This window comes from Pelodiscus sinensis, chromosome 7 (genome assembly GCF_052426305.1).
Source record: "Pelodiscus sinensis isolate ZL-2025 chromosome 7, ASM5242630v1, whole genome shotgun sequence".
In the NCBI taxonomy this organism is placed as follows: Eukaryota; Metazoa; Chordata; order Testudines; family Trionychidae; genus Pelodiscus; species Pelodiscus sinensis.
The window spans coordinates 31418340-31436648 of record NC_143058.1 but is presented as its reverse complement, the minus strand read 5'-3'; the positions used below and the strand labels follow the sequence as shown (position 1 = coordinate 31436648).

General features: G+C 40.9%; 1 long non-coding RNA gene across 1 annotated transcript in view; it reads right to left on the bottom strand.

The window, feature by feature from the left end:
- Positions 1 to 290: 290 nt before the first annotated feature.
- The window catches only part of LOC142830294 (uncharacterized), a 38114-nt gene continuing 20095 nt past the window's right edge, over positions 291 to 18309 (bottom strand). The window contains exons 3-4 of the long non-coding RNA XR_012905448.2: positions 3600 to 3784; positions 291 to 1668 (exon numbers count right to left, since the gene is read on the bottom strand). This is a non-coding gene — a long non-coding RNA (uncharacterized LOC142830294). The remainder of the gene's footprint in view (positions 1669 to 3599; positions 3785 to 18309) is intronic.

Sequence of the window (18309 nt, the reverse complement as noted above, 5' to 3'; positions counted from 1 at the left end):
ACAGACTTCCCTGTTTTCCTGCCAAATTGTTCCTGCGTGGGTTAACTAAAAACCATGGGTCCTACATTCAAATGGACTCTTGGGAAATATGTCAAAGCAATTAGGGACTCTGATGGGCTGATTATATTCCAAAAACAGTTTAAGTGGCCAGATAATGGAGTCCCACTGCCCAAGAAGAATGTCAGATATCGGTTTTGCATGTTGAAGGGGCCTTGGAGACCCAGAACTAGGTACAGCAACTAATCTCTTCTGAGACCCAGGAGGTCTGAGAAATACATGGGAGCTGGGATCAGGTCTATGCAGAGAGGAGATTAGATCAGGTTGTGACAAGGAAGAAGTTTGTTTATTGACTCTAGAGTGACTTGGACTATACTAAGAAAGGTTGGCTACTACCGGTCTTACAGAATGCTTTATTTACCTGTTCCTAGTTGCAGGGGATGCAATGGAGGGCAAAGGTAAAATGAATTAAAAGTTGGGTTGTTGATGTCACAGATTATTATTTATTCACTGCAGATATCAGCTCAATGAAAACACCAGGTTGAATCCTCAGGTACATCAGAACAACACTCAGCATATTGGAAGAGGATTGGGGAAAGGGAGTGTTTTTCCACCCTGATTCAGGGGACAGCTATGTGCCAGTTTGTCTCTCTATATAACTTACACAAGCACTAGGATTATTTCAAATTGCATTGTCTCTTAATAGTTCTCAAGGGGCTGTTACATCATTGGGCATCTCTGGAATATAGAATGTTCTAGTCACAACCTCCCTGACCTCAGCATTTCCCATTGTGAGAAAAGAGAGATGGTCTAAAGCCTTTATACTAGTCAAAGCCCCACTCCGCTCCCCTCCCTACCTGCTCGCTTTTCATTCCTTAGATACACCCTTTGAGCAGCTGGAATGTACAGCCTCTCCCCGAGTTACGAACAAGTTACGGACCAAACACCTGGCTGTAACTCGATCTGTTTGTAACTCAGACCCCATTGAGTTACATAGCGACCGTGCTGTTCGTAAACATGGGTTGCATTCGTAACTCGGAGACCGCCTTTATGACTTCTCCATGGGAGCTTTGGTCATGAATGCGAACAGTCGTAACTCGACTGTTTGAAACTCAGGGACCAGCTGTTCTTCACCCCACCAGAGTGGCACAAAGAGCACTAACAACAAATAATCATATTAAACAGACACTAATATAAATTCCAAATCTTCCAAACATCTTGAATTCCTCCCTCTAGGTATAAATGTGGACTAAATAAGAATGCTTTTGCTGGAGATCATGCAGCAACCTAATATTACTGGATCACGCCCCAAAGGAAACAATTAACATAATATAAAAATAATTGGATTATAAACTTCCACTTTATAGCAGGTATTCTTACCATTTTTTCAGCACTATTAGATTCAGCTAAATGATGGATTTTCATTGCTTTTTATCTCAATCTTGGAGGTCTAGAGTGGTACTTTTCCTATAATTAAGGATTGGTATCTGGAGATGGCAGAGGTGACTTCTTATGAGCATTTGATATAGAAAATGAATGTTAAAATGTCAAATTTTGCATGTTTAAAATTATCCTGGATGGAATCAGAGAGGGGGGAGGGGGTCAGAGAGTGAAGCACAGAAGAAAATGGAGTCAGGGCAACATGGCCTCTGTTTTCTTCTTTCCTGTGAGCTGGAATGAAAGATTAGCAAGAACTTAAGTTTAAATCCATGAAGCACAATTTCATCCACTCCAATTCTTTCCCTTTTAGTCCTGTGCATCCTCCATTCCATATAAGTGCATTCATTCCCCCCCCCCCCTCTGCTCACTCATTCTACACTCCACATTTGTTAACTCTTCCTCTCACCCTCATTCCCAACCTCGTCCTCTGCCTCTTCATTCTGTCTTTCTTCCTTGCTACACAATCTCCCTCTGTGTAGGAAAAGGAAAGAGAAAGGGTGTGTCTAGACTACAGTTTTGTCGACAAAAGTGGATTTTTGTCGACAAAACTATACCTGCGTCTACACTACCACTGAGTTCTGTCGACATAACATCGACAGAATTCAGCAGTTTTGACGCTGGTAAACCTCATTTTACGAGGCATAACGCCTTCTGTCGACAGAGTTCTGTCGACAGAAGGTGTTATTGCATGTAGGGTTGTGTCTAGACTACAGAGTTTTGTCAACAAAGCAGCTTGCTTTGTCGACAGAACTGAATGTAGTCTAGACGCTCTTTGTTGACAGAAGCTTTGTCGAAAGTATCTGTTGACAAAACTTCTGTCGACAAAACCCTGTAGTCTAGACGTACCCAAAGGGTGGAGACAGAGAAGAGGATACAGGAATTGAGACAAAGAAAAGGGACTGAAGGAAGAATAGTTCTGGAAGCCTTCCCTCATACCAGCAATATGATAATGGAAACAAGAACCCTTGATCCCCTTCCCTCTATCCCCAGAAGATCACCAGCTGAGATCACTACAATTATGAGAGATCACTATCACTGGGAGAGATCCTTCAGTCCACTCAAGGTTCTTCTGTGGTTATCAGCTGGTAACAGCTTTTGCTTAGAGCAAGGAGATACATGAATCTCTCCTTTATGCAGATTTCCTCCAGAACAGCTAATCAGCAGACAATGGTTTTCTGTGCAGGATACTGCTTTAAAATGTGAGAATTTGCATTCCCCTCCCCCCTCCCCCAAGTATTTCCTTAACATTGTTCTTTGGTGTCTGGCACATTAATTAAAATAGTCTTTTGAAGCTCGTAACACTTCCCATTACTTTGGCCACATTTCTCCCCTAGAGAAGTTACCTGCAATAGTACAAGAATATATACATGCTGCATTAAATACAATGGACTCTGAAGATACTTAAACTTATTCAGTAAAGTTTTTGAAGGATATTGAAGTAAATTGTTCTGTCATTTAGGGAGAATGTGACCGGAAGAGCTGCCTCCCCAGTATAACTATGCATGGATCTATACCTGTGGTTCTCAAAGCATGATCCACATGCTACCAGAGGTCTGCAATCATCTTGCTGCTAGGTCACAGGCTTGGGGCTTGCTTGCCCCCTTGCAGAGGGAAGCCCACACAGGTGCTTCAGCCTCCCCTCATCTCTCCCTTCCCCCCCCCCCCCCCCGAGCCTCACAAGTTGGCTCCAGCTCACAGGGGAAAGAAGCAGGTCCGCGTGCTGCTCTTCCCTTCTCCCTCCCCCCCCCGAGCCTCACAAGTTGGCTCCAGCTCACGGGGGAAAGAAGCAGGTCCGTGTGCTGCTCTTCCCCTCTCCCCAAGTTGGAAAACAGCAGTGCAGGAAACTGCTTATCTGGAGGCTTTCCTTGATGCTCCCATTGGCTGGAATCCTGGCCAGTCCCCCACACTCAGCCTGCTCCTGCACCATACTTCCTGCCCAGACCCCACATGACCCTCATCCTATAACCATTTTGTTATCATCGGTGGTTGGCTGATGCCCACTGTCCTCACTGGATCCTATTTCGTGTGCTGGCTGATAACTCACTCAGATGGAATAGAGACAGATGGGAAATACACTGGATGTGATTAGTTGTCCTACAGTCAACAATGGCCATAATCTGATGATTCACAAGAAGCACTACAGAAGAAAATTGTGTACTAACCTGCCCATGGTGGAAATCTCTAGCCACTGTGGTTAGAAATGGGCTTATCTTCTGAAACATGCAATTTTATAATCCCCTTCTCATTTCTTTTAAAATGCTTTTTCAAGTGCACTTGATTCCCAGTAGAGAATGAATGTTCTCTGCAGATGATGTAACTACTTTTTGTTGCTCTTTTCTCTATACACCTGCAGAGAGAAAGGGAGAGAGAGAGAGAAGAATGTCCTTATTATATGACCATTTTACAGCATTTTTTCTTTTGAAAAAAGAGTTGGAAAAAGCCATCTGGGACTGTAGAATAGGAATTCCATGTATGGTAGTTGGCATGTTACCCACTCCCCACCTCTCGCCTCCCCTTCCCCCGTTATGTTAGCTGCACATAGTACTGTACATATATTTTTATGAACACAAAACAAAAATAAAAACTTTCAATCAGACAAGATGAACAGGTGCAACCCACACGCATACTGGGTGTGGTTCACTGTCCTGTGTAGTGACACATCGACCACTTATAGAGATAAGAATGAGTTTGTTCTACAGCCTTAGCTGAGAGCCAGCTGGCTTTATAGCTCAAGCTCATGCACTAAGATCCAGAAGTCCCAGATTCAATTTTGCCTGTCGGGCACTACTCAGACACTTGTTTATATCATCACCTAATTAAGTTGGCATGATAAGACTAATTAAATGTGGCATACATGTTTGAGACATTGAACTCAAAGAAAAAATGCTCTCTTTACATATAGATTTGAATTTAGGAACTGAAGCTAAACTCCCAGATAGATTATTGTGACTGTATACAACAGATCAGTTGTTTCAATACTTCCAATAATCAAGCTTAAAACTGGTCTTCTTATGGTGAAGTAACCACATTAATCTTCCAATCTTTCTCAGAGCCACAATCATTAAAATTGATCTGGTTATGCAAACTCAGGGATACATATATAATTCTGGGAAAACAGGGATTGCAAATTATATAAAGAAGACAGACTACTTTGCAAAAATGCTATCACTAGATCATATATCATAGTCCGCCTTCTGTCCTTATTTGCTGACTCGCAGGGTTGCATAAGTATAAGTGATGACAGAATATGATGCTTCAGTTCCCTCATTCATTTGGTTTTGTTTCCTTGACCATGACAGAGAAACTATTACATGGCCTAATGGATTGTCACCACAGATTCTATAGTATTAAAAATATCATCCTTAACTCCTTTGGAAAAATAATTATTTGGAAATTGGACAAATCACATATTTTCTATTATTATATGGAAAAGTATAAAGCAAATGAAAGCATATAAACTATATGTACGTTTAATTCATAGTGCTTTTCATAAAAAAATCTAGAAAAAACTTTACAAGCATGAATTAAGCTTCTCTACAACAGTGAAAGTGATTCAACACTGGATCAAACTACCAAGGAATGTGATGGAGTCTCCATAATTTCTAGAGGCCTTTCTGAAAGATATGGGTTGGGTTTTTTTCAAACACAGGTTATTGGTCTCCATACGGGGATGCCCAAATAACATTCCATGGCCTGTGATAAACAAGAATCAGACTAAATGATCTAAGGATCCTTTCAGGTCTTAAAATCTCTGAGGAAGTTAAGTATGATCATTTCTAGGTTACAAATGTGTAAATGGGCACTGAGAGCTTAAGGGCGATGCCTAAAGTTTTAGAGCAAGTCAGTGAAAAATTCAAGAATGGAACTCTGGCACATCAACCCCGGATTCTGTGTTCTGAACAATATTCCCAGGATGCTATGTAAAGAATCGCGGTACCTAAACTGAAATACCAATTATAAGTATTATGGCTGAATTTGAGAGATTATGCACAATTGAACATATAACCAACTTCCTTCAACTGTGAGCCTGTACACAAAATAAACCATTTAGGGAATGAATTTTCTTTGTGTGTTCTGAACAACAATATTAGCCCTTATACTACAAAATTACAACTGTTTTTTACTATAGCAAATGTTGGTGCACTTAAAATCCCCCCACAAACTTCACATTCCAGTTGATAATGCTTGTTTGGTAGTAAGCAGTTTGCTGGAATTCCATATCTAAAATCAGCAGCTAATGGATTATGCGGGTGTGGGTGAATATACTGCTTACTTGGTGGTACTTATCTTCACTTGGTGGACCTGATTCACTTCTGTATTAATCCAGATTTATATAGGTGTAACTTCACTGAAATAACATAGTGGTGAATAAGGTCTAATATGTTGGTAGAATGGATCTACTAAACTTCAGCCAAATTATTTTCCATGTGTTTTCTCCTGTAAATTATACAATTCTTCAAAATTAAATCATTTAAAGCCTATTACTAAAGATGGTGTCATGTAATATTCATAAGACTACATATTTCTGAATTCCTCTAAAGCAAAATAAGTCACTTGCAGCTCTTACATTAGTGCAGTCCGGAATGCTTAAAATTCCACCTGACTTGCACAGAGAATGTCATTGAAGAGCAACGTATTTCTACAGTGTGATAAAAGGGGTGGGGAAAGTCTGTCAAACAAACAAACAAAAAAACATTTAAACCTTTAAAGTTCATTTTTTATTAATACCATAATTAAAAATATTAATATAACAGATCCACATCTCCTGTTAAGATACAAGAAGCAATGAGGCTGCACATTTAATGTAAATAAAGGTTACAACAGAAGACAGGGAAAAAATAGAATGAGCATATTGATCTACTATGTTATAATCCCTTCATATCACTCTAGTGGGCCACAGCAGTCATAAAGCTTGGCTGGGCGTAAGAGTGGACTCAGTTCCTCGATCCATTACATTTTATTTCCCTTAGTTCCTAATGTTTTATCTACATAACAGGCCTGAGGTAAGGAGGGGGAAAAACAAAAGAAAGCTCATCCCCTATGATCCACATCATTATCTTGATGCTCTGAAGGGGTAAGACTTCTGTTAATATGTAATTACCACAACAACAAGGCCATTAGAAATGAATGTACAGATTAGATTACATGATAACCTGGATGTAAATGTAAAATCCAAGCAGTTCTTCCCCCCCATGATATCTAATGGTGTCCATTAATATAATAATACCTATCATATGTACTTTGCAGAAGAACATTCACTCTAATATTATTTCTACCTGCCTTCCCAACAAGATATTATTTTCAGCAATAGCTTTGGATTTGTGAAGTAATACCAAGACAAACTTTAACTCCTGAACCTTTACATCACCTTCTTCAGCTCTCTGTGGGATTCTTCTTTGGATACTTTCCCATCCAAAGTATTTTCTTGCCTTTCATTTTTTTCTGTCATTATGCTGTCAACTTTTAGGCTATGTCTACATTGGCGCGATCTTGCGCCAAAGCAGCCGCTTTTGTGCAAAAACATGCTGTCTGTCTCCACTGGTGGGGAGTTCTTACGCAAGAACACTGATGTTCTAATGTGTGAAATCAGTGCTTCTTGTGCAAGAACTATGATGCTCCCGCTCAGGAATAAGCCCTCTTGCGCAACTGTTCTTGCGCAAGAGGCCAGTGTAGGCAGGCAACAAGAACTCTTGCATTAAAGAGTATTTGCACAAGATCATGCCAATGTAGACTTAGACTTAGGGTTTTAATGTGAATAGGCAGATCAATGTTGCACCCACTGTTGTGTGTTTGCCCCAAATTTGGTTCAAAGTGGGCCATGTGAGGTGTTAAATGAAAGCTTATGCTGTGCTGACTATCTAGACTGCTCATGTATTTGTACAATCTCTGTGTGTAACATTACAAATATGGTCTTTGTATTTATATTTTACATTTTATCTGCTGGGAGGGGTGGTTGCTCGACACTGCATGGACAATGGCTCCTGAGTGCCACCAATTGACACCTGAGAAGCACACACCTGGGGACTCCACATGCCTCCTTGCCTAAAAAGGAAAGAAACTGGTTTGTGGGTCATCCCATTTTGGAAGGCACCAGCACTTAGGAGAAGAAGATTATAAAAGTACTATGAGGGTGCCTCCATCTTGTCTTTAATCCTGCTATGGCCAGAGAGCCAGGAAGGATCTGATGACCCATCCTGACATAAGATGTACAACAGAAACCTTTAAGTTGACAATTTGTTACATCTCTGCTAAGAACCTGCATCGAGAACTGGGTGATTGATGTATGTAATATATTCTCTTTAACAATCTCGCTCTTAACCTTTTCTTTCTTTTTTTATTAATAAACTTTTATATTTTAGTTTCTAAAGGATTGGCTCAGCGTGCTTTTTTGGGTAAGATCCAATGTACAAATTGACTGGGGACTGTGGCTGGTCCTTTGGGACTGGGAGAACCTGCTTGGAGTTGTGGAGATTGGTTTTATAACCTCTCACCTGCCATCTTATTGTGGCACAGGGAAGGCTGAGGTGTCTAACGGGTTTTGCTGGTGAGGTTTTTTGCTGGCCCGAGTGGCAGCTGAGGTGCTCTGTGTGACTGGTTTGGTGCCTTATAAGGAAGGACCTCAGTCTTGGACTCTAAATAGCCCTGGTTTTGAGCAATTCCCACTGATCTTACCCTCTCAGTGGTGCCCAGACCAGCCTGTTATATTACATATGCATACTCATAAGAGTGGGGAGCTGAATTAAGGCTGCAATGGTAATCTTTAACTCTGATATTTCCTAATTTGAATGTTTGATTTTGCAACCTTAATGTCCTTTACACGTATCTTGTTTTGTGTATTATGTAACAATAATAATACTTCTAACACACTTATTAAGTTTTAAGATGATACCAAGCCAGAAGGAGTTGCAACTGCTTTGGAGGATAGGGTCATAATTCAAAATGACCTGGCCAAACTGGAGAAATGGTCTGAGGTAAATAGGATGAAGTTTAATAAGGACAAATGCAAACTACTCCACTTAAGAAAGAACGATCCTTTCATACATACAGAATGGGAAGAGACTGTTTGGGAAGGAGTACTACAGAAAGGGATCTAGGGGTCATAGTGGACCACAAGCTAAATAGGAGTCAACAGTATAACACTGCTGCAAAAAAAGCAAACATGATTCTGGGATGCATTAACAGGAGTGTTGTGAACAAGACATGAGAAGTCATTCTTCTGCTCTACTCTGCGCTGATTAGGCCTCAATTGGAGTATAGTGTGTCCATCAATTTCAAGAAAGATGTGGAGAAATTGGAGAAGGTCCAGAGAAGAGCAACAAAAATGATTAAAGGTCTAGAAAACATGAGCTATGAAGCAAGGCTGAAAGAATCGGGCTTGTTTAGTTTGGAAAAGAGAAGACTGAGAGGGGACATGATAGTGGTTTTCAGGTATCTAAAAGGGTGTCAGAGGGGGAAAGGGGGAAATTGTTCTCCTTGGCCTCTGATGATAGGACAAGAAGTAATGGGCTAAAATATCAGCAAGGGAGGTTTAGGTTGGACATTAAGAAAAAATTCACAACTGTCAGGATGGTTAAACACTGAAATAAAAGGACTAAAGAGGCTGTGAAATCTTCATCACTGGAGATATTTAAAAGCAGGTTAGACAGACATCTATCTGGGATGCTATAGATTGTGCTTGGTCCTGGACTTGATGATCTCTCTAGTATTCTATGATTCTGTGATTTTATGATGACTAGAATGGAAGGATTGCAAATTACAGTGGCTCATGTAAGTGTCTCTTACTTTATAAACAGGTGAACAATATGGAGATGTTAAGTGGGTTTCCTAAATCACATAGCAAGACTCTATCATCATGGACAGATTCCAGAACTTGTGATTCTTAGTCGTGCTCTCTGGACCCAGTACATGAGTCAATCACAGACAGCTTGAACAGGGCAATTCATTTTCAGACAGCTGAGCAAGGAGCACAGATGCTGAAAGTTAATTTGAGTTTTAATTGAACGTGTTCTTAGAAATGCACCAAAACATATAAAAAGGGTGTCATTTAATTTCCTATGGGAACAACCTGCCAACTTAGCCAATACAGAATTATAATCTCCTAACTTTCTTCTGCTTTTAGTTGTTCCTTCTAAGCATCACTGCAATAGTTGCTGGCTAGAAATGTTAGCCAAGGGACCAGCTTCCTTATCTCTATTCTCCTCATTCTTTCCTTATTAAGCTGGCAAAACATGTGAGGCCTAGAGGCATATGTGATGGCGCGTTGGGGGTCCCCCGTCTCCTGCACCCCGAAATGGCATGAACAGACTGCACCAGCCGGTGGAATAGAGGAAGTTTATTGCCTCTCCAGGATACAGCACAGCACAGATGTAATCTGGTCACAGAGCTGGGCTAGGATGCCTCAGGCCCCCTTGAGATGGGGGAGACTGGGCCCCTAAACTCCAGCCCCTTCCCCTAGGCTCTCCTCCATGCTCTCAGACCGCAACTAACTAACCCTCTTCCAGCCCTGCCCCCCAGCCAGGGCAGCATTCCACCTTCCTTTGTTCCTCTCCATGGGGGGTGTCTGGCCACTGGTTCAACAAGTTTGGCATTACCTCTGGGTCTTGCTCCAGACAGCAGGGGTCACCACATCCCAGCAAGTACCCCCACTACGTCACAGCATATGCACGTATTAACTGGGGTGGGAAAGAGAGAGAAGTTTATCTGTCACTCTTGCATACATTCATGATTAGCAGGGTAGTAATGTTGCTTCTTTTTAAGTCCTTGTTCACAGTAATAATATGGATATGAACAACATGCTGTTACTGCATTATTAAAATTCTATTAAGGAAATGTATTAATTTGATTTCTGCAGTAGTTTTAAACTTAGAGGTTTTTTTGTAGAAAAATGAAACATCTCTTCTGCTTTTTGGTCACAAAACTACTGTGTGGATAAATGGTGTGGAAAATTTTAAACAGCTTCAGTAGGGCCACTAATCTTAGTGGTACAGTTATTCAGTCCTTAAAAACTGTGAATGAGAATTAGATTGTGTTTGATATGTTCTGTGGGTCAAATTTCCTTTTGATTCTACACTTCTCTAATTTTTTTAAAATAAGTTACTTGACAATTAAACTGGTTCCTGTCATAATACAAGTCTCTCTTCTCTCGTATGGTTTAAACCATTTGACTAGAGAAGGATGTCGACACAATCCACCCATACACTATGCACTTCACCACCACTGACTCTATATACTCTATGGCTATGTCTAGACTGCAAGCCTCTTTCGAAAGATACTTTCGAAAGAGCCTCTTTCGAAAGAGAGCGTCTAGACTGCACGCGGAACTTTCGAAAAAGCAAGCTGCTTTTTCGAAAGAAAGCACCCAGTGAGTCTGGATGCTCTCTTTCGAAGAAGCCCTATTTACATTCAAGAACGCCTTCTTTTGAAAGAAGGCGTTCTTCCTTGTGAAATGAGGTTTACCGCCGTCAAAAGAAAAGCCGCATTCTTTCGATTTAATTTCGAAAGAACGCGGCTGCAGTCTAGATGCAGGTGAAGTTTTTTCGGAAAAAGGCTACTTTTTCCGAAAAAAACCCTGAGTCTGGACACAACCTATGGGTATATAGAGAACACTTATCTACTGATGCTTCAAAAACTCTCACACTCACACAGTGCCTTCTTTTTTAACTTGTGTAACATGAATTTTATTTCAAACAGTAGCATTAGTAAAATATGCTGCTTCAAGTACTTTCCACTTCTGTTTTCCAATAAAAAGTGATCACTAGTGAGAAGAAGCCATTGTAAAAGAAAACAAACCAATAAAGAAACCTGAACATAATTTCAGGCCCGGAACCTTATACAAGCGTAATTAACCATCAGTATTATTCCATCTTCACCATCAAGAAACATTGAACAATGGGGTCTTATTGTAACAACACAAAGGAACCATTACTCTTCAGAAGTTGACATGAGGCAGTTTTCTGAGGATCCCCTTGCAAATATGGGCATAAGGAGTAGGGGGGAGGAGGCTTGTTGCAGCAGGCCAGTCACCCAGCCTTTGCAGTGCATTTCTCAGGGAGAAGCAGGTCCTTTTGAAATGTGGCTTTGCTTTTGCTTTTGCTTTTGAAACATGAGAAATTATACAGCTAATTGGTTTTTTTAAAGTGCAAGGTGAAAAGTATGAACATGCTGTGACTGTACATCTCCCTCTCTAGTACTTTTAATAAAGAGTAATGGAAAAGGGGTATATGGTGGTTTCTCTGTCATTAATGATCAAATCCAAAATAATACACACATATACTCACATATATCTTTCAGGGCTGTACTGGTAGTGAAGGTACTCGTGCCATAATTTAGACAGCCTGCCTAAACTAGAGCAGCCTCCATGGAGCTGCCTCACATTTCTGTAGAACTGCATGCTGCAACATACCCACCCCACCCCTTATGCCCATACTTGAAAGGGGATCCTCAGAAAGCAGCCTTATTGCTATTTTCTGCAGTACCTGAACCTAGGGATCTTCTAATAACTAGGGTCAGCACTTTGAAAGCCCAATTACACTCTTATAGAACTTTTATCTAGTATAAAGCAGACAGAGGATGAGGACCTCACATATACGGTTGAGAATGAATTGTCAAATCTAAAATACCAAACCAAATCCCTTCTAAATATAGGGTGTTATAAGGAGGAGGGAGAAAATAGTTCTCCTTGCCCTCTGAGGATAGGACAAGAAGCAATGGGCTTAAATTGCAGCAAGGGAGGTTTAGGTTGGACATCAGGAAAAAATTCCTGCCTGTCAGGGTAGTTAAACACTGGAATAAATTGCTTACGGTGGGTGGGGAATCTCTATCACTAGAGATATTTAAGACCAGGTTAGACAGACACTTGTCAGGGATGATCTAGACAGTTCTTGGTCCTGCCGTGAGGGTAGGGGACTGGACTCTGTGTTCTCTCAAGGTCCCTTCCAGTTCTAGTGTTCTATGATTCTATAGATCCAAAGTAGCAAAGAACATTTTTTCTTACTAAAAGGCAAATACAAAGAAAAAGTGCTTGTAGGCTTAATTTACAGAGATACCTCATCAGTACAGGAGACATTCAATATAATTATACCTTGGAATGGATGGGAAATGGATATTTATATATACCCACTACTGGATTGTGACTTTCAAGCAAGGGCTACTGAAGAACAAAAGCAAAAATTAATGTGTCATTAGTGGAAGACAGAGTGAGAAAGGTGGACTGGAGAGATGAATTTTAAAAAGCAGAAACTAAAAAAGTATGAGCCACATTAGGAAAGGCATCACACCTAATTAGGAAAGGGATAGCTCAGTGGTTTGAGCATTGGTCTGCTAAACCCACAGTTGTGAGTTCAATCCTTTAGGGGATTGTACTTGGTCCTACCATAAGGGCTGGGGGACTGGACTCAATGACTCCTTAAGGTCCCTTCCAGCTCTATGCGATAGATATGTCACTTACATAGCTGCCAGAATAAATGTAATATTGAAATCTCTTGAAACAGTCCCTTTAATTCTGACTGATGTCCCAAAGTGACTCACCAACTATATTACAAACAACAACATTTTCCAGATGAATTTCAACTTAAGTAGCTGTTCTGGATATTTTAGCCCTAATTCAACCTAAATGTAATTCCACTAACTCCAACAGAATTATACTGGAAGTGAATTTGATACATCTTTAAATATCCCAAAGGCTCTATTTATAAGTGACTCATGGTTTTATATATGATTTTTCATGTAATTTACATGGGGGAAAACCTTTTTTATGGCCTCTACCAAATAAGTAAAAGAAAACAGCTTTTCATCAATATGATTGCTACACAAAATAATATTTTAGAATACACCCACTATAGATCTTTTAGTCCATTTAAAAATGGACCAGAAGAAGAAATGGGAGGAATCATCATGCACAGTGAATGTTGTAATGATTTAAATTCATTAAATATGACAAGAAATTCATAAGAAACTTAAGCCTCTCAAGGTATTGAAGTGTGGATGGCAATGGTAGCCTCTTTTCACTTTAAAATCTATGAACCTAAGTGTTATTAAGGCAACCAATCGACAAATTCACTGCATATAGCTGTACCATGAGCAAAATGAAAGAATCTAATATGTCACCATGTCTTTAAAAATCAACTAATCTGGGACTACAAACACTATTCACCACTATCAAGATTATATGGTGGTTATGTGGTATTATTAAGGGGAATGTCTACAGTAGAAAATTATTTCCAAATAACTTATTTCAAAATAATAACTCCCCAAATAACTATTTCAAAATAAGCTTATTCCCTGAGGAAAGCAGGACTACAGAGTTTGAAATAACCAGCCTGTTATTTCAAAATAACTGGCTTCGTAGTGTGGATGCTCCGCTTATTATTTTGAAATGGGGAGGGGGTGGGGTGTTATTTCTAAATAATTCCTCAGTGTAGACTAGGTATGAAAAAGAGTAGTTGAGTCAATTACTCACATTCCCTCCCCCCCCTTGCCTCCTCTAGATCAGAAACAGCAAGCGAGAAGAGCAGGAGCTGGTGCTGGGGGGGGGGGGAGGGGCACTGGCTTTTAAGCCGATGGTGCAGGGGGACAGGAGAGGGGGGGGGGGGCCAAGGGAGGCAGAAGCATGCAGGAAACCTGGCATGAGTGGAGACTGAAGCAGTCCCTGCTCACGCCGGGTCCTGACTGCTGCACCTCTGCCTCTTAAATGTAGTAAAAGCTGCCTGGATCTTACTACATTTAAAAGACAGAGGCGCAGCAGTCGGGACCTGGCATGAGCAGGGACTGAAGCAGTCCCCACTCAAACTGGGTTCCCTGCTATACCTCCCTCCTTTATTGACTAGTCAATGGAAATTCCATCAGCTACTCAATTAGCTGATTAATCAAAATTTAACATCTCTAGTGTAGATCATGGCTAAATGTCAGAGATATGGTTACTGTATCTGAGTACTCTGACTGCTGTACTCTTCTCTTGCACACATTTGAATTTCTTTTAAGTTTAACTTTCCCTCTGAATTTCCTACATTTATAGATATTTTTATAAAGGTAAAATTATTGTGGGGATGTTGCAGTTAAATTATTGATATGTACAAAACTTTATATTAACATAGTGTAATTCCAAGGTTGAACTAAGGGTCAAATTGGGTTCTACATTCTGAGAATGTGTGTGAATTGTAAATCCTTCTAGGTATATAGTTATACCATGTCTTGCTTTTGTTAGTTGACTTAAAAAGAAATTTTGTCTCAATTGTTTTGTAGGTGTCAAAAGTCGGTCTCATTAAAGTCAATGGAAATTTTATCATTGACTTCAATGAGATCAGAATTCGATTATTGGAGTTTATCCCAAAATAACCTAACAAAAAACATAGATCTGCAAGAGTAAGAGCAATAACAATGTAAAAATATGCAGGTATAGTGAGATCATATCCATTTTATCTCCTTTTTGAAGCATACATGAAGAGAAATGTATTATAGTGTTGCTGATTGCTGCAGCACATGAATAGTGAATGGAATGCTGTCATGTAATGATTATGTAAATTAAGAATTTTGCACTAGAGTTATTAAGCAATTTTCTCTGATGCTAATGTTCAGCACCGAGAGGCAAATTTTCTTTTCTATGTTTCGGATAATCAGCATTAACTTTCATACTTTTTAAGCCTTTTTCTCAAATTGTAATGAAGCTGGTTAGTCACACAACAGACTAATGTGATCCTAGTTATGAGGCAAGGTAAGCAGAATGACATATTGCAGAGGACTTCCTGATTCAGATACGGATATAGCAGGGCTTATATTTAATGTAGATTGATTGTGTTCACTGCAAAGACTTTCTATCTCAGAGTTCATTTTTAATGGAATAATATAAAAAACGTCCCTATTTCTGTTTAAAGAATGTTCAAAGCAGCTGATCTTTTCCTTACTTAATTTTCTGTATCTAGTAGTGAAAAAATATTTCATTTCCTAGAGCCATAATATGTGTCATTCAGCTATGATATAAATGGAAGGAGCACAAATATTCTGGCTTCTCTCTGGTGCAAAGTCCAAGACTTATTAGTTAAATTATTAACTCATATTTCCCCTTAAGAAAAGTCCCTTTTAGAGCAACTCACTGAGGGCAACAGTGGGTGTCCCAAAAGTTCTGAATGTCAAGAAACACCAATAGCATTAGATGTTTCTGTTGCTTCAGCCCTTCTCTCTGCTTCTTTGATATCTCTTCCTAGCATTGTAGTGGGGAGGAACAGTGCATGTTATCTCTGAACACTGTTTTCATTTTAAATTTTGAATTAGTTCATCCAACTACCGAAGTTGAAGTGTCCACAGAGCACCAGGATTTTCATGAAAAATTCATTTTCACTCTAGCAATTCAATAAAGCCAAAATTGGCAGCATTACCTATCACCAACAGTAATGCTTTTTGCAGCAACAGCAAATGGAGGAGAGTTTGCAAGAAAGACATTTATAATCCCTGTGCAACATAATGCTTTATCTTTTGGTCTTGAAAATAGTTCTGAGTTATTTCTGTGTGCCTCTGCCCCTTCCCCTGTAATTTGTGAGAAAGGGATACTTGAAAATAAATGCATTGGGTTAATAAATGCTCAGTTGAAATAATTAGTGTATTTTTCCCAAAATCAAGGTACAAGCTGTTCCATGTTAGTGTAAAATGCATAAAGCAAGAAAATTAAGCTGAGAGCACAGACTGCAAACCTAAGCCAATGGGTATTAAAATATTCTGTTCTCAGAAGTGGGAGTGGCAAGGCTAATTATATATGATCTTAAATGACAAGAACTGGCAGAACAGAGTGATGAATAAGGAAAGACTCTTTAATATTCACTATAGCAAAACTAGGAATCTAGTGCACTGATAAGCACAGGCAGAAGGGAGCACTGCCAGTGGATAATACTTCCTGGTACTCAATTGTTATTCTGGGGTTTTGGCCAAATCTCACTGGAGCTGGTGGGCATAACCACTGCCCTTCATTCAACATAAATGTGAGAAACAATTAAGCTTCTTTATGAAACCAGATAGCTGAAACAACAGAAGCAGCCACCCAAAACACAGGCACATGGCAAGGCTTATGTAGAAGGTGACGCGTATGGCCCCAGAGGTTTTCCTGGAGACTCATACAGCAAACATAGGGACTGAGGTATTTACTGGTGGAGGCATCTGTTAAAGGGAGACAGAGAGAGAAAGAGAGAGCAGAAATGCACCAGGTACTGAGAAAAGGAGCAACGAAGCCCAGTCACATCCAGAGAAGTCTTAGTAGAATAATACTGAAGAAAAAACTGTGCGTGCACTTTGGGGTAAAGAGCTTGGAGTGGTGAACAGACACACTTATTCCTGCTGTATTCAAGGAAACGGAATTTTGTGCTTTCTTTAGTGAATAAAGATGATTACATCAAAGAAGTATCTACTCCATCAATTTCTCCTAACAGAAACAGTGTGCAACCCCCCAAAGTTGGCTAACCACTGGGGTTAAAAAAGGGGGTAATAATATATTTAATGGCTAGCTCTGAGAGAAGCTAGCTAATAGCCAAATATATTTCTTTGTATTATTTCTATTTCTTTTCTCAGGATTCAAAGAAGAACTAGATAGGTTCATGGAGTATAGACCCATTAAGGGCTACTAGCCAAGATAGGTAGGGATGGTGCTCTTAACCTCCGTTTGCCAGAAACTGGGAATGAATGATAGGGGATGAATCACTTGGGCTATGTCTAGACTGCAAGCCTCTTTCGAAAGAGAGCGTCTAGACTGCACGCGGAACTTTCGAAAGAGCAAGCCGCTTTTTCGAAAGAAAGCACCCAGTGAGTCTGGATGCTCTCTTTCGAAGAAGCCCTATTTACATTCAAGAACGCCTTCTTTCGAAAGAAGCACTTTCGAAAGAAGGCGTTCTTCCTCGTGAAATGAGGTTTACCGCTGTCGAAAGAAAAGCCGCATTCTTTCGATTTAATTTCGAAAGAACGCGGCTGCAGTCTAGACGCAGGTGAAGTTTTTTTGGAAAAAGGCTACTTTTCCCAAAAAAACCCTGAGTCTGGACACAGCCTTGATGATTACCTATTCTTTTCATTTGTTCTTACTTGGCACTGGCCACTAACAAAAGACAGGGCTAGATGAACCTTTGGTCTGGCTCAGCACAGTCATTCTTATGTTCTTACTAGGGAATTGTGCCCCCTGCTTGCTACATTTGCCAACTCTCTTCTCGCAGGGGGGAGGCAACACCCACAGCTACTGGAGAAGCCCAGGCTGTGGTTGTGCCAACCCAGGCCTCTTCTTTCTTTGCACGCCCATGCCAGCCCAGGCCCCTTCTTCCTCACCTCTGCACCTCCCCTGCCCACACCACCCCCACTCCCCGTCACCACCAGCCCTAACCCAAAACACAGGCACATGGCAAGGCTTATGTAGGTGACCCGCATGGCCCCCAGAGGTTTCCCTGGAGACTCATACAGCAAACATAGGGACTGAGGCATCTGTTAAAGGGAGACAGAGAGAAAGAGAGAGCAGAAATGCACCAGGTACTGAGAAAAGGAGCACCAGGCCCAGCCTGGCCCTGGCCCTGCCCCTTGTGGCCAGGGAGTCCAGGCTGCAGCCATGGAGCACCCGCTCTGGCTGCACCAGCCTCAGCTTTTTCATCCTCCCTGCTCCTGCCAGGGCCAAGTCTGCACCAGTCCCAGCTCTCCTCCCATCTCCTCCCAGCCCCAGAAGCCCCAGCTGTTTCCCCCCAGCCCTGGTCCTACCCTCTTCCCTGGTCTCGCCAGGCCTAACTTTCACCCCCCAGCCTCTGGGGGGTTGGGCCAGGCCGAAGCCATGGCCAGACCCAGCTCTCTCCACCTACCAGAAGGGGGTTGGGCTGCCCCCACCCCAAGCAAGGAGGAGGGGGGAAGTCTGCATGGCTTGTA